Source organism: Suncus etruscus, chromosome 16 (assembly GCF_024139225.1).
Source record: "Suncus etruscus isolate mSunEtr1 chromosome 16, mSunEtr1.pri.cur, whole genome shotgun sequence".
Classification (NCBI taxonomy): domain Eukaryota; kingdom Metazoa; phylum Chordata; class Mammalia; order Eulipotyphla; family Soricidae; genus Suncus; species Suncus etruscus.
This window is the reverse complement of record NC_064863.1, coordinates 15,581,379-15,592,751: the sequence shown is the minus strand read 5'-3', so window position 1 is coordinate 15,592,751 and position 11,373 is coordinate 15,581,379. Positions and strand designations below refer to the sequence as shown.

The window sequence follows — 11,373 nt, the reverse complement described above, 5'->3', positions numbered from 1 at the left end:
AAAAAAAAAAAGAATAATTTGCAAATTGCCATGGAGAAGTCTTAGATTGTTAACCATTAGAAAATTAAAACTTATTTGCTTGGGGCCATAGCAGTGTTGCTATTGCCTTGTTGGTGCTAGCCTAGGACGAACCATGGTTCGATTCCCGGGCATCCCATATGGTTCCCCCGACCCAGGAGCGATTTATGAGTGCATAGCCAGGAGTAACCCCTGAGTGTCACCGGATATGGCCTCCCCCCAAAAAAACTTATTTGCTTGCATTGTTTTTGATTTTTGGGTACACCTATCTCTGCTTAGGACTTAGTACAGGTTCTGTATTCAGGGGTCACCTCTGGCAGTGCTCAGGAGACCATAGGAGGTGCCCAGGATTTGATGCAATGTTAGTCAACTTTATGGAAGGCAAGAACCTTACCCACTGTCCTATGTCTCCAGCTCTAGTTAAAATTGCTATTGTTTATTACTTGATGAATATATTCTGCATGAAAAATTAGTGAATCTTATTCAAAAGATCTTATGCTACTAAAAATTATACTATTAAAAGTGGTTATAAATATGCTTTATTTTTAACTTGAAATTTATTAGGGATCATGGAGGTTAAAAGCTCAGAGATAAATTTTGGTTTGTTTAATCATAATCATACTTTTGTTTTATATATATATATAAACATTTATCATTCTAAGGACTCTTGTGTATTCTGGAACATAAATTGGGAAATTTTGAGTTAAAAGTTTATAGTTTACACAAATCTTTCACTAACATGATATCTCATAATTACTCATTGAAGTATACTAGTTATTATTATAAAATGAAAAACATCTAAATTCTGGCCAAATGTCTGATGGGTATTAGGTCCAAAACTTGACCATGTATTCTATTTCCAAATAATAAGTGTCCTAAAGGATAGGTTATTTTCTTAGTGAACCATTGCTTAATGAAATAAGAGTGGAAAAAACACAAAATGAAATATATGTAGCCAGAAAAATGGGAAAATTAAAAAATAAATCATTACAAGTTTTTTTGATTTGATTTTTTAATTTATACTTATTCTGTTCTCAAATAAAACACTAAAACATGGGGCTGGAGCAGTGGCGCAGTGGTAGGGCATTTGCCTTGCAAGCGGCTGACATAGGAAAGATCTCAGTTCAATCACCAGGCTTCCCAGATGGTCTCCCAAGCCAGGAACAATTTCTGAATGCATAGCCAGGAATAACCCCTGAGCATCAAAGCTGTGCTTCAAAAACAAAAATAAAAAACAAACAAAAAAACTACTAATATTTTAATATTTGGACTGGATAATTAATAAGCATTAAAACAGAATTTTGTCCATAAATATTGACACATTTCAGTACATTTAAATCATGATTTGGGGCCAGAATGATAGCACAGTGGTAGAGTGTTTGCCTTGCATGTGACTGGCTAATCCAGAACAGGCCTGGATTCAATCCCTGGCATTCATATGGTTCCTTGAGCCTGCAGAGTGAGGAGTAATCCCTAAATGCTGCTGGGTTTGTCCCAAAACCCAAAAAAAAAAAAAAAAAAAAAAAAAAAAAAAAAAGAATAAGATTAATAAAAGACCTTTAACTTAATAATGATCACTCCATTAATTCATAAATATTTATTCAGGACTCACAATGAGATTTAAAAGTTTCTATATTCAGCAAACAAAACTAAATTTTTTGTATAAAGACCATAAAATTTCACAGTAATAAAATCATAAACTTGTATAAAAAATACGAAATCAATTTCTTAGTATGTATAAATATTGTATATATTTGGGGAAAATGCGTTTATCAGAGTATAGAGATCTGGAACATAAAAAAGATAAAACAGAACGTTTTGTGGACTACAGAGCTATGAAATTAATAAAGATTAGAATAACATAATAAATAGAGGTGTTTATATTTTATATGCGTATCTTTACTATATTCAATACTTAGAAATTCCTTTCCATAAAATGGGATATAAACAATTTTTTGATTATGAAAGTAAGATTTTAATAAAGTGATTTTGAAATTGAAGTCTTCAATAAATTGAAAAAGAAACTTCTTCATTGTTTTGAGAGTATCTACACTTTTGGGGGGGCTGGGTAGGACCACACACAGAGATGCTCAGAGGTGACTCCTGACTATGTACTTAGGAATTAATTCTTGTAGTCCTCAGGGGATACTGGGAATTGAATTTGGAATGACCTTGGGGGAAGGCAAGTAACCTATTCTCTTTACTATCTCTCTGGCCCTCTACACTTCTTTTCTTAGTTCATATTTTAAAGGTGGATATTTATTAGTTTAAGCCTTTTATTTAGTGATTAGAATCTTAATAATAATTGGTTATGAACATGACATTCATTCATGAGGGTTGTAATAATGTAAAGTTAGACATACTTTTGTTTTTAAAAATTGGAGTATTTTTAAAGGAGGGAAACCCCAAGGTGATAGAGTAATAGCTTTCAAGCATAAAAAAAATATTGAACTTCTTGTACTTCTGTGGACTATGAGTCAAATGTCAGTCATGGAAGACTATGAGAAATATGAGAAGCAACTGTTCCTCATTTCATTTATATTTTGGGGGAGGGTAGATTTTTTAAATTGAATTATCTCCTTTTTCCCCTTTTATTTTTATGGCAGGATTTGAATCCAGGGCCTCATAGAATGTTTTATTATTTAGCTATATTTAAGAATAGCTCGAACAGAAAACATTTCATTAATGTTTATACTATTTTTTATTTTTTAATATTACAGAATGTGTTTTCTGCTACAACATAATTTCAAATTATTTAGAATGTTAAAATATAATAGTTTGTTTTTAATATAAGAAATGAAAGAGTGGGGCCGGGCAGTGGCGCTGGAGGTAAGGTGCCTGCCTTGCCTGCGCTAGCCTAGGACGGACCTCGGTTCGATCCCCCGGCGTCCCATATGGTCCCCCAAGAAGCCAGGAGCAACTTCTGAGCACATAGCCAGGAGTAACCCCTGAGCATCACAGGGTGTGGCCCAAAAACCAAAAAAAAAAAAAAAAGAAATGAAAGAGTGTAGTAGGGTAGATATTAAGGTTTTCATAGCTACTCAACCATTCTGCCTTATAAGCTTGCAAATGTTTCTGAATTGATATATGCAAAGTGAACAAACTATATTTTAAAATAAAAATTATCTTGTCATTTTACTCATTCATCTTTTCACTAAATCTGATCTTTTGAAAGTTCAATCATAAGCACAACAATTAAAATAGGAGTGAAACAACGTTTAGTAATATTAAGAAATAAATATTTTGTCTCATCAATATTTATGTAGTTAAAAGGCTATCTCCCATTGTGACTTATTTTGAGATCAGAACTACAAGGAAAAAAAGGTTGAATGAAGTCATGAGGTTGGGACCTTCATCTAAGAGTGTTGCATATTTCCACAAGCCTGACTGTCTGCGAGCTGTTTACCCACCGTTTCACCTCAGAACCCTCGGTTAGACAGGGTGGCAGACTTGTGCTCCGAGCTGGCGGGGAAAGACCTCATCCTCCATCCCTCCATCAGTCAACCTCTTCAGGGGCTGACTTGCAACATAAGAGAACTGGTGACTATCCATGAATGGAAAAAAAAATCATCAGAGTTATCCATTACCACTATTCCCACATTGCAAGATGGCGGCCATCTATAAGTCAAGGAGCAAAGCATCACCAGAAAGCTTTCAAGCATAGCTAGATAAAATTATTATGGCACTTTGTCTTAAAGTTCTAGTTATTGTGTGGAGAAAAATACATTGTTATTTAAGTCACATGTTCAATGACATTTTATTATAAACATTAGAGTTGACAAATACAATGTGCCAAATTATCAGAATTTGTTGCATCAAATGTGATGGTAAAGGTCTATGAGGATCAAAGGAGGAAATGGTTCAGAGAGAATTACGAACTGGTTCTTTAAGGATGTCATAAACATTACCTAGGCAGTGAGGGATGTTCCACAATTAGTAAATCTATTAGATATTTGTTGAATGCTTAATTTGTGTGAAAGCTCTTCCTTCAGACCTCCTTTAAGGTGAGACTAACTACAATGCTAAACAAAAGTTTTTCCCCAACTTCCTCTTTCTGGTAACCTCTTCTTTTGTTATGTAAAAGCCCACTTTTTGTTATGTATTACAGCATCTTCCTGACCCTGGTGAGTTTGGTTCTAGATAATAAAAAGAGAGCAGTTCTGGCTTTTGGCAGTGCAGAGAGGCAGCACATGGCAGAGAGAGGTGATGAAGTGAAAAGCAGACTGACTCAGAAGTATCTTTTCCTCACTGTCTCGGTTATTATTTTTCCATTTCTACCTTGCATCATCAGACTCGTTCACTTAAGGTGTTAGAAACATGGTGCCTGGGGAAGTCTCACCACTCTTGGGTTTTTATTTTACAAATGACACCCAAACAGGGACCTGAACCCTGGACCATAAGACTGACCTTACAACCGCCCACCTCTCAAGAAAAAGTCTGATATATGTTACCAATTGATGTCCATGGTGGCAATAGTCTCTCTACTCCCAAACTGGTTGGTTTCTGCTGGCATTATCAAACTTCACTTCATGGAGTACCTGTTTCTTTCCACAAACCTGCTGGTTTCTGTGGAAGTGTGTCAGAGGAGACAGAGTTTTTCTTAATTTTTTAAATTATGCAATTATTGAGTACAGAAAAAGCAATACTTAAGATAGAAAACAAGTCAAAGAGGCAAATCATTGTGTTATAGCTCTCCTGGAAACCATAGTTCAGAAACATCCCTTTTAAATCATGTACTCCAAATATAATATACCCAGTCTTTGATTTTTGTGAGTTCTTTTCTATTGCTTATATATCCCATTATCATTGTCTACCTCACCCAACTGTAGATTCGTTGTACAGATGCAATTTCATTCTTTAACTTTCTACTACTGACTCTCACTCATTTAGGGTGTCCTTCCTCCCCAGTCTCCTCCCTTGGGGTGTCCTTTTATTTCAGCCTAATTTACCTTCATCCACTCAGTTGAATTGTCAAAGAAACTATGAGATTGATATCTTCAAAAGCAGAGTCAGGAGTAACCACTGAGTGCCACTGGACACGGCCCAAAATTCAAGAGAAAAAAAGAGAGAGAATGACTGAATGACTGGGCTCAACACAGAGTAAACACTAAAAGAGGAAGAGCATGAGACCTTGCTGAGGAAAAGATGGCATGATTGGCATCTGTAGCAAGTGATGATAAGGAAAGGTTGAGGAAGATGAGCTGTCGAAGGGTCTATTATATTAATAAATTACCTGCTGTGGGAATGGTCCTTAATGGAAACTAGACTAGAGAGAACAGAAGAGGAAAAGAAAACCTGGACTTCAAGTTTCTCAAACAAATAACTGGAACCTCCAGCCTCATATCCAGATGTCCTCTTCTTTCTCACTCTACTTAGTCTAGTTCATCAATCAATCTCATCTCTAGAATAGTCCGAAGTGCAACTTAGAGAATTTGCTTGCCTGAAATGCACATTCAAAAAGTAGGTCCATAGTAGATAAGGTACTTCAAAGGGCTGGGTATACTGTGGAAGTCTAAACTTGATCCCTGGTAACTCATGGTCCCCTAAGCAGCATTGTGAGTTACTCACAAGCACATAGTTGGGAGTAACCTCTGATCAGCCCTGGGTGTGGCTTCCAAAACAAAACAAAACAAAAGACAATTAAGGAAAAAGGTTAAAAGTCTGACCTAGTGATGCTACGCTGACTGATAATTTTGTGCTGCATCATCCTCTAAAATAGCAGAACCATAATACATTGGCATTTGCTTGGTGATCTTATTGAAATTCATCAATAACAGATTGTTAGGGCATACAAAAATACACTCAAAGAAACAAAGGGAATTTCTCATCCCAATTTGTTCCCTCTTGTTTCTGCCAGGCCATTGAAAATGTAATTTGCTCTTGTCCAAACTTGGTACTTGCTGGAAGCCAGAGGAAAGTGAATTGTAAATCTTCTCCATAAGTAAACAGTTTTAGGAACAGTTTGTGCAGGGAGAGTAATTATATTTGAGCATGAATTAGAACAAAACCTTTTTACATGATTAGGAAAAATAGTTTTGTTTCTTTCTATACAGGAACATGTTTGTCATTCCTTTGATCTTATTTTGTTTATTTTCCTCTATCCTTGGTTCATTTTGAAGTCTGTGCACAACTGAATTGGTGCTTGGTTTGAAGCTGAGAGAAGATTTAACTATAGAGCACTTTTTAATAGGAACTTTTATAAAGTTTCTTTCTTTTTAAAAAATTGTTTTTGCTTTCCATCTTTGGGATGCCTAATAATAACCTGCAGGTGAGCAACTCCTTTTGAATCCAAGTTCTGTCCCTGTTCTCCATTATTTGTTGCATTTTTTAGACAGTTTTGTAGCTAATATTGATGTTTAAAAATGTTCTCTTGGATATTTAATTTTTAAGAGTTATTTAATAGGCATATAGAAAGTCTATAATCTTGTTTTTATGATTCTTATATTTCTTTTTGTTTGCCCTCTGTTTGTTTTTTGGGGGGCCACACCCAGTGATGCTCACGGGTTACTCCTGGCTATGTGCTCAGAAATCGCTCCTGACTTGGGGGACCATATGGAATGACAGGGGATCAAACCTTGGTCAGTCCTAGGATAGCAAGCACAAGTCAAATGCCTTATGCCCTGCGCCACTGCTCCAGCCCCTGCTACTTGTATTTCTGGTGAATGAACAATGGAGTAGAATTTGGAAATGGGGTCAATGGTATTTATTTTTCTCCTGCTCTAAATCAGTCTCTGGTTGTTACTTGATTCTGGTCTTAAACTTCAGGTTCATGTCTCTTTTACAACATGTGGACAGCGGAAAACTTTCTGTTAAAAGGAAATTGAGGAGTGGCGGTCTGTCTCACCTAACATGGTAATGTTCTTATTTTGGGGGTGAAGGATTATGGGGCTACACCTGGCAGTGCTCAGGGGTTACACCTGGTCATGCACTCAGTCAGAAATTGCTCCTGGCAGGCTCAGGGGTCCATATGGTATGTCAGGAATTGAACCCAGGTCTGTCCTGGGTCAGCCATGTGCAAAGCAAACGTCCTTTCACTGTGCTATCTCTCTCGCCTGGCATGGTAATGTTTTCTGTCTTTAAGTAGAGGTTTTGTGTGTCATTCAGAAACCTCATCCATGACTACACCACAAATTTGCAGTGTTTGATATTATCAATTTAGCAGATTTCTTATCATGGAATTCACTCTGACAGGGCAATCACAGGAATAATTTACTTTTTTATTCGTGCCAGAAATTATAATGCCTTCTAAATTCCTCTTTTAAAAGTAATGCATTCACTCTATTTTTTCTCTAATTGAATGTTTCTGTGTACCTCCAAATGCAGTCTTTAATACTAAATAATTAGACCCATAAAGTCTTCAATTGGACGATTACCATGCCGTGCATAGAGAGGCATTACTACCAGCTCATTATAATTAATCTGGAAAAACAATGTGGTTATCATTAATTTCTAGTCAATTCTGTTTCTTCTAACAGGATGCATACATCTGCTTATGTTTAGTGCAGGCTTCCTACCCTCAGGATTACCGTTATCTAAATCACAAAAATTACTGATATTGTGCTCTAAATTAAAGAATTCTTGTAGTACACCTGAGGGGCATGGTGCAACATTGCTTCATTTGGGAGACCAGACTTACAGCTTAGGGGTAAACTAGTATGTTCTTCTGAGGAATTACAAGTCTTTACAGTAACCAGCTTCTCATCTCTCATCTGAGGCATTTGAAGTAAGTGATGTTTATTCCCTTCTCTATTCAAACTTTCCTTCTGTAATATAAAATTTTTCTTGTTCTCTTCCTTTTCTTTCAAACACTGTTGTCTTGAAAATTAAGGCCCAGTCTCAACAAAAGGCAAAATGAATTTCACAAAAGAGAAAACGTAAGTTTCTTTGGACCTACCTTTATTCTTTGTCTTTCACTCAACTGAAACTCTTCTACATTTTATGGTGTTTAGTTCTATATCTTTTTCTGTGAATTAAATGTGGACATTTTTAATCATGTAAGTATATTTTATTTGTTTTAGAACATTTGCTTAATAACATATCTTGATATAGTGAGCCTTTATTTTCTATGAGAGGATTTTTCTTTTCATTTGGGATCACTCTCAGATGTGCTCAGGACTTATTCCTGGATCAGTGTTCAGGCAGCATTCTTGAAAGTACTTATAGGACCATAGATAGTGCTGAGGATTGAACCATGATTGGCTACATGCAAGTCAAGAGCCGTATCTTTGTACTATTTCTCTTAGTCTATCTATGAAATAATTTTTATTATTTATTTCCTTAATGATATATTATGAAAGTCCTCATTACATAAATATGTAGTCTTTTCTATAAGAAAACTAAAATCTGTCAGCTAAAATTGTTGCATCAGAAAATTAAACATTTAAACAATTGAAGATATTGTAAAATATGCTTCCAAAATAACATGTATTATACAATACTTTCTATTATTTGATTATTTAAAATGTTCAACTCTGGGACCAAATAGATACTTGTCTCTATTGTAGCATTCTTTTCCATAATTGATAGTGAAAATGAGAAAACTATTACATACACTTTCTACAAAATAAGGAATAATATGCCCTGAGATAGAAATTTGAGAATAAAATAACCTGGAATCCTATTATCTACATTGCATGCAATCAACATTAGTTCAATCCTCAATCACCCATAGAAAAGCAAATACAGAGACCTAAGTACAATGAACAGAGAGCTTGCCTTTCATGCAGCTGATCTGGATTTAATTCCTAGCATACCATATTGTCCCTAGAGCTTGCCAGGAGTAATCCCTGAGCACAGAAACAGGATCAATTTCTGAGCAACATGGTGTACCCCCTCATACAAATAAACAAATAATATAGAAAAATAGCTGTCTCCCAGAAATATGGTGATTCTTTTATTTGTGGCGTGAAAGTTGTTGATTCCTATACTGTTTGGAGAAAGAAGTATGTGTCCATAATACACTGTCAATGCAATACTCTCCTTTGTTAAGAGATCTCCAGAAATTGAGAACCACCCTATTGTCATTACAAGTAATATTCCATCTTTTCTTTCTTCCTTTGCTTCATTACTTTTCTTTTCTTTAAGTGGTTATAGTATAAGAATAGTCATTTCTGGTATCCAGAAATCTCTCTCTTACTTTTTTGTCATTTTTAGGTGGACTTGTTTATGAAACACCTGTGTGCTACTGTAAAAATCGTTTAAGTATAGCCATATTTAATGTACATTTGTTTTGAATGTATATTGTATGTATATGTGAATGTATTTAAAAATGAAAAAAGAATTTTCATAGGTGGGATTGAAAGGGGGGGGTGTTCAGAAAGCCCTGGTGGGAGCCATGAGCAAATCTCTGACAGCAAGCAGATGGTTAACTGCAAGGGCCTGAAGATTCTGTTTCTCTGGTATTGCAGTGACAGAGATTGAACTCAAGTGAGCAAATGATTCTAGTTTCTGCCTCTACTTTATTGCCTTTATGTCATCCCACCCCTATCTTCTGCATAACCTTACCTGATGTTAAAACCTGCCCATTTCTGGGAGGGGTCTTTGATAGGTAACAAAAAGATTGCCTCAGGGGTAGGAAGGGGAATCAGAGATTGATTCAGAGAGATTCAGCAAGAGAGATGGAGGAGAAGCAGGATTGAGGGTGAAGAGACAGGTTGAATGCAGGCTAATAATGGAACTGGCTTGAAAGGTTATGATAGGCCAACATGTTGGCCAGGGCCTGAATAAAGCTGAAAGTCTCCTGAAACCTGATTGATGTAAGTCAGGGGTCTCAAACTCGCGGCCCACGGGCCTTTTTTGTCCCTCCATACAACATTTTGTGGCCCGCGGCCGGCCTTCAAATATCACAGTATTCACGATTATTTGCTTACCAAATAATCGCAATAAAAATCACATTAGTGCTCGCTTCGGCAGCACATATACTAAAATTGGAACGATACAGAGAAGATTAGCATGGCCCCTGCTCAAGGATGACACGCAAATTCATGAAGCGTTCCATATTTTAAAAAAAAATCACATTAGTAAGAAAAAAACGCATTAAATATTCGCATACCCTGAGCAGTTTCGTTTGGGTTATGCAAATGTTTAATATGATTTTTTTGCGATATTTTTCTTACTAATGCGATTTTTTATTGTGAATATTTGGTAAAAGAATAATTGCGAATACTTTACACCTAGCACAGAGGTCATTTCTGCTGCTTCTGCCACTGTCCCTTCCATAATAGGAGGCCTAGGGGAGAGAAGTTTATTACAGAATTAGATTTTGTCATACCTTCATCATGACTTCATCAAAGCCTGCAGTGAAGAGAAAGATTGATGACGAGCACAGACAATTTCAGGAAAAGTGGGAGACGCAGTATTTCTTTGTTGAGCACAGTGGCATCCCCACATGTCTTATTTGCTCAGAGAAAGTTGCAGTGCGCAAGGAATACAACTTGAAATGCCATTATTCAACTAAACATGCTGAGGAATGTGCAAAATATCAAAGAAATGAGAGAGCCAAGCGGGTTGCCAGTCTTAAAGCATGTCTAATGAGACAACAATATTTCTTCAAGAAAGCAACAAAAGAAAATGTTGCATCAGTCGAAGCTAGTTACATGGTTAGTGAAATGATTGCTAAGGCAGGGAAATCATTCATGGAGGGGTTTGGAGATGCGTGGCCCAAGCTGAAGGAGTAAGGCCTCTCCATCCATCTCACCTCCATCGAGGACTTCATTATAGATATCTTATTCTACACCTTTACTTTCTACATACAGACCCTTCTCTTTCACCATTCCATTATTTGTAGTGCCTTGTTATTGTCTACCATAATTTCACCTTCTAGGAAGATCCACATGCTACATGCCCTGCTAACAGTTTTTGACCTATACTTCTTGGCAACTTGACTTCCTCTTTAGTGTGTTTAATCTCTGTTGAGATCCAGTCTGATGGAGGAAGCACCTGCTTTCACCTCCTATGTGCCTCATTCTCAGAGAGATCTAGCATTGCTTTGGAATTGCTGTGGATTTTCAAATAGACTTTAGCCTGTAAGTATCCTTTTCAGAGTGATCTAGCATTGCTTTGAAATTGCTGTGGATTTGCAAATAGTCTTTAGCCTGTAAGTATGCTAATAGTGGGTATTTTTTAATTTCTGTTTCCATGGCACCTTGTACAGTGCAGAAGATAATCCTAATAAAAAATTGTTGAAATACAATGAATAATAGAATGCAAAAATAAACTCTCAATAATCTCTAGTCTTACTTACAAAATGTCTTGTTCAGTGCTTTACTTATTCTGCCAGGTCTGTTTTCTCTTTCTGTCTTCCAAAATCTAATTTTTTGTCCATCATTTTTCTTTCTCCCTTTTTTGCTAAAACCA

At 36.3% G+C, this 11,373-nt stretch overlaps 1 non-coding gene across 1 annotated transcript; it reads left to right on the top strand.

Moving 5' to 3' along the window:
* Window positions 1-9,914: 9,914 nt before the first annotated feature.
* Window positions 9,915-10,021, top strand: LOC126032915 (U6 spliceosomal RNA). Its single transcript, XR_007504076.1, has one exon. It is a non-coding gene; the product is annotated as a U6 spliceosomal RNA (small nuclear RNA).
* Window positions 10,022-11,373: the final 1,352 nt, after the last annotated feature.